Source organism: Gekko japonicus, unplaced genomic scaffold (genome assembly GCF_001447785.1).
Source record: "Gekko japonicus isolate JY-2015 unplaced genomic scaffold, Gekko_japonicus_V1.1 scaffold1121, whole genome shotgun sequence".
Taxonomy (NCBI): Eukaryota; Metazoa; Chordata; class Lepidosauria; order Squamata; family Gekkonidae; genus Gekko; species Gekko japonicus.
Window position 1 is genome coordinate 485,454 of NW_015161433.1, and position 6,262 is coordinate 491,715.

A 6,262-nucleotide genomic window follows, 5' to 3' on the forward strand; every position below is an offset into this window, starting at 1 on the left:
CTCCCACCCCAGCTTCGTGCCTTGCAAAAAGAGCCGTTCCCTTTGTAAAAAGAGCTGCTCCCCTCTGGCTGCAAAGGGAAGGGGGTGCCTGTTGGGGCCAGCAGAAAAGGCAGCATGAAGCCGTCCTCCCTGGAGCTCAGTGAGATCGCCCCAATGCACAGTGGGTTACATGCCCTTCTCCCTCTCCCCAGCCCGAGGACCCCAGGGGGGCGGCAGTGCACCACTGCGGTGTGGGAGGGGCGGGGGGGGTTCCTTGGCAGGCCAGCACTCCCTGAAGGCAGCCCTCCAGGCAACTAGCCGGCCCTGGCCAGAGTGGTTGGGGAATGCTGCAGCAGCAAATGGGAGTGTCCTCAGTATGAGGGCAAGGATAATCCCAGACCCACACCTTGGAAGAGCATGCATGCTTGGCCATTCACTATAGAAAGTAGCCTGGCACAGCCTAGGATGGTAAGAGAGCAGAGAATGAATGAGGAAACTCAGCCGGCTCCCACTAGTGTTACCTTGTTAACGGCATGCTAGGAAGAAGAAATGAAGAGGAACTGTTGAATTGTTATCTCATCTGTGGCATATAAACAACACCCTACCCAGCCTGTTCTGGCCCAGTGCTACAGAAGTTGAACACATGATATTTTCTGACATTGAAATAATCTTTTCCTGGAGAAGAAAATGTGTATACTGTTCCTTGGGAAGTGCATGTAAATTCTGACACAAGTACATGGCTAGGGAAGCTGGTCCATGCAGCAGTGTCCTAATGTGTGTTCACAATGAAAGAAAAGCTGGAGCAACAGTCTACATGTTAATAGTATATCATCATTATTACTTCTCAGAGATAGGATGTATTCAGACATGATGGCAAACTTTTGTCCATGGCAGGCTGAAGGACAACCAGTTTGGTGTAATAGCTAAATGCACAGACTCTAATCTGGGAGAACTGGGTTTGATTCCCCACTCCTCCACTTGCAGCTGCTGGATGACCTTGGGCAAACCATAGTTTTGTCAGAGCTATCCTTGAAAGAGCAGTTTCTGTCAGAGTTCTCTCAGCCTCACCTATCTCACAGAGTGTCTGTTGTGGGGAGGGGGAGGGAAATGAGTTTGTAACCCGCTCTGAGACTCTGAGTGAAAGGTGGGGTATAAATCCCATCTCCTCCTCCTCCTCCTCCTCCTCTTCTTTTCATTATCATTTCCTTCCCTCACGCACAGAGCACAGTAGAAGTCTTCGTTCTACAGAATGCCTTGGATCAAATACAGATGCTTGGCCAAGATTGTTTCTTCCCACAAACCAAGACGCAGAACTATGATTAAAGTGTGGTTTAGGATCCTGGATTGTGTGTGGAGGCAGGGGGCAATTCTGAATTGCCCAAACACCTGCACTCAAAAGAAACATTGAGTCTCGCAAACTAATTAAGAATCTTAAGTGTACCAAAATATAGGAAAGCCTTTACATTAGCATGTTGTAATATCTTGCCATCAGCAGTCCCTAAGGGTTGCTACAACCAAATCCATGCATATTCAGCTGTGTCATGTTGCAGGGATGATAAAGATCATAGCCCTTGTGCTGTTACTGTACAGCAACTATAAGTAGTCAGAGATGAAGTAATTGTTCCACTCTTGGCCAGTGTACCAGGTAGGGTTGCCGGGTTCCCCCCTGGCCACCAGTGGGAGAAGACGGAGCCTGGTAGGGTTGCCAGATCCAGGTTGGAAAACTCCTGGAGACTTAGGGATAAAGCCTGGGGAGGACAGAGACCTCAGCGGGGTACCATGCCATAGAGTCTACCAACCAAAGCATCCATTTTCTCCAGGGGAATGGATGTCTGTAGTCTGGAGATGAGCTGTAATTCCAAGGGATCCCGAGGTCCTACCTGGAGGCTGGCATCCCAAGGTCAGCAGAAGACCTAGTTACCTTCCTTCTTGCTGGAGAAAATGTGCATACTATGGAAAGAGCGGAAAAAAGAGTGGCTATTTTTTTAATGTAGTCATTGAGAGCTTAGATGCTGAAAGAACTCTGTTAACCAAACATGTACAAGTACTATAATTTGTTTTAATGCCTGTACAAATGAAGCTAGTAATGAAAAGGCTGTTGATGCATAATAAAGATGATGATGATGATGAGTCATGTTCTGTGTGAGAGGGGAGGAGGGAGGGGATCAGACAGGCTTGGCATTTGTGTCAATCACAGGCAGAGGTTTGTTGTAATGTTTGAATGTGTCCATTATTTCTATGTAGGCAAATTGTGGTATCTGATATGGATCATAGGAAAACCTGCTGACCAAGAGAGTTGACATGAATGCATTTCCTCAGCCATCAGTTTCCAGACTTCTGCTTAAGGCATATATAAGTTACGATCCTATGAAAGAGTGCTTAGAATTTGTTTAGGTGTTGAAATCAGTCTTCAGTCATATAATGATACGTTGCTCAGATCAAAAATTACAAAGGATTTCCTTGGTATTTTGCATATGAGTTAGATTCTTATACTTTGACAAGGGCTATATAGATGTAGCATGCCAATGGAAGCAATTAAATGAAATCCCAAGCCTTTTTGTGTGGGAAACTGGAAAAGATTTATTTTAGGATACGGGTGAGTATTGAAATGAAAAAGAATGCTGGCCCAGACATTCCCTGTAGTAGGAGTAGAAAATAGTATATAGTTGGTTGGCGTATCATCACAGAGAAAATAAAGAGATGAAGTAACCTGATTTATAGCTCTGTGGCCCCGGTCACATGAGAAATTTGGGCCGGGAGAGGGACGGATCGGGGGTGGAGAAAACGGGCGCAATCCCACCGCAACATCTGGGAAGCATTGCACACCTGTCCCCAATCCAGCCCTTCCGCCCAAAACGCCGCGGCAAAAATAAACCACCTACCGAGGTGGTTCTTTCGGCAAGTCCGCATCAAGGCCGGCCGTGGGATCACCGGCGCGTCCTTCTGCCGGCGCATCCCCGGCTCCTGGCCGAACTGCGCATGCTCAGACATGCGCAGTTCGGCAGCCTCCCCCTCCCGACCGTGACTTCCTCCCCGGCATCTGATTGTGCTGGGGCGCAATGGCGCCACGGCTCAGGGGATCCGTGGGGTCTCTATTTTGGTGCGGCTCTGATTAGTCGCACTGTGCCTGGGTTTTTTTCTGCCGTGTGGCAGGGACCTGTATAACTTAGAGCTTCTCGGGAGGGAAGGTAGTATGGTAGTCAGATCTTGGAAGCTAAGCAAAGTCAACCCTGGTTAGTAATTGGATGGGAGACTTCCATGAAGACTGTAGAGGAAGGCAACGGCAAAACACCTCTGCCTTTCACTTGTCTTGAAAGCCCCTTGCTCGGGTTGCCATATATTGCTGCAACCTGATGGCACTTTATACACACATAACTAAAAGCTTAGCAGCCTACAGTTAACAGACAAGACAGGTCAAGTGAAAGATATTTCTGCAGATGTGGCCATCTGTTCATCTGTATATTAGTCCAAACTTCATCTTTCTAGTGTGTCCTGTAACTGCCCCCAAACCGTTACTTAATACAACCCCAGGTCATTTTGAGTCACAGAAGCTATCTTTGTACTGTGAGGGCTGTTCACATCAAAGACATTTTAACAATAACTTCTAAGGCTTGGTATCTCTTTGTTTACAGTAAAAAACTTACCATGCCACATCACTTTTTATCACCAGGCACAGTTCTGAGGTTTCAAGTGATGTTTATCAGCTCCAGAGTTAGCATATTCTGATTTAAAGATGCAGACCACTCATATCCTACCCCCTGACTGCGAACAAGGAGAAAAAAATCTTCAAGAGAGCTCAAACAGTAATCATTGCCCTTTCTTGGAATTCCCTTTGCTTGGCACAGAGGATGTCCACACTCTGTCATACTGTACCTTCTTAGTCAACATAAAACTTTTATTCCAGAGTGACAAAAACAAAGGCAAAATCATTTTTTCATTTGTCAAGAAAGGAAGTTCCTAGTCCAACAAAATAAATACCTGCCTACCATTTTTAACCAGTCTAAATTCAATACTGAGAGGTGGTTTTTCTGGTGCTCCCAGGTCTTCAGAAAGGGCTCTTTTTTATACTCCTGGCAGTGGTTAAGATGCTGAACTGCAGACCGGAAGGTTTGTAGTTCAGCAGTTCAAGGCCCGAGTGCCACATGACGGAGTGAGCTCCTGTCTCTGGTCCCAGCTCCTGCCAACCTAGCAGTTTGAAAGCAAGAAATTGCAAGTAGATAAATAGGTTTGGTGGGAAGATAACAGCGTTCTGTGTGCCTTGGCGTCTAGTCATGCCGGCCACATGACCACATAAATGTCTTTGGACAGTGCTGGCTCTTCAGCTTGGAGATGGAGATGAGCACTGTGCCCTAGAGTCAGATTCAACTGGCTTTTGAGCAAGGGAAACCATTACCTTTACTTACAGTTTATATACTTCCTGATTTTCATATATCCTTCTTGGTTTCCCTCTTCTCTTTTTTTCCATCTTGATGCCTCTTTTTTCTTTCTTTCCCAAGCAATAATCACTCTCCTCTCATACTACAGAATCTCTAGGCCAGGCTGCTTGATTGAATAGGTTACCTTAATTTGTAGTGACACAAGCTCTAACTCTACATCTAGTACAGATATTTGGCTGTCATAGATTACCACCTAAATTTCCATCATAGTAGATGACATACTGAAGCCACAATTTTAATCCATGTATTCTAGTCATCCCATTAAAGTTATACTAGCCCAAGCTTTGAAGATTTCAGCTTCTAGTACTTCTACACATCTGAGAAGAAAGCAGGAATAAATTAAATGGGAGTTCATTGCAACATCCAGGTGGTAACCATCAAAAGGCATAATGAGAATTTTTTAAAATTTAACTGCTGAATGTTTGAGTTATTTTCTACGAGGCAATACTACCTTCTCAATGAAATTATTTACTGAGCTTGAAATAACATGTTGTAAATAACTTCTTTCCTTTTGAATGTAATCACAGTTACAGAGAAGGTCTGCAGTTAGTATCTGTTCAGGATCTTCAGTAGCAAAATGTTGCTGAAAGAGTTCATCTAACTTTACTATAACATTCTTGTCTTCTTTGATTTTCTCCTTAGAACATAAGAGATAGGGTTGTCAGGTGGGAGTGGGAGATCCCCCGATTTGGCAGGCTCCAATCCATCGTCAGCCAACTGGCCAGCAGGAGGAAGCCCCATCACGAACACCCAACACACAGCACAATGTCCCAACGTGGTGATGTCACAAAGAAGTGACATCATCATGCTGGGTACACCACACAGCGATGCTCTAGTATTTTGTGCAAAACTGTATGGTAACCACAGAGTTTTGCACAAAATACTAGAGCATCACCACATGGCATTCCCAGCATGAAGATGTCACTTCTGCGTGACATCATCATGCTGGGGACATCACATGTGGCAACATCACCCCAAACCCACACTCCCAGAAAGCTCCTTCCCACCCCCCACCAGGGAGTGAAGAGGACCTTGCAACCCTAATAAGAGGAGTCATGTTGGATCAGGCCAATGGCCCATTCAGTCCAACACCCTGTGTCACACAGTGGTCAAAACCCAGGTGCCATCAGGAGGTCCACCAGTGGGGCCAGAACTCCAGAAGCTCTCCCACTGTTTCCCACCAAGCACCAAAAATACAGAGCATCACTGCCCCAGACATAGTGTTCCTCCAATCCCCTCTTGAAACTGTCTATGCCTGTAGCTACCACCACTTCCTGTGGCAGTGAATTCCACGTGTTAATTACTCTTTTGGTGTACTTCCTTTTATCTGTTCTAAGCTTGCTGCTCATTCATTTCATTGAATGCCCATGAGTTCTTGTATTGTGAGAAAGGGAGAAAATAACTTCTTTTTCTGCCTTCTCTATCCCATACTATCATGTCACCCCTCAATCCCCACTGACCTTAGACCTGCTTCATAATACCATTTTTGTTCCCATGAGTAAACCAGACCAACCACAGAAACTGTAGACAATCTTAATGCATGCATTACACAGTTATGGCCACCGCCACCGTTCTCAGTGGCAGCTCTGATGCTCGCCGGGGGGGGGGGCGAAACGTTCTCCTGCCTCCCTGAGCCCCGGGGTGGTGGCCTTGGACTCGTAGGGGCAAATTTGCCATCACACATGACAGATCATTCTGGCTCTCCCAGCTCTCCTTCGGGGCTCTTTAAAAAGTTATGGCCGCCGCCGCTGTTCTTTTTTCCCCACCATAGAGAACAATGGAGGGGATGGGGGCAACCTGTTTGGGGGCCTGTAGAATTGGACCCCATGGTTCAATGTTCCTGAAAC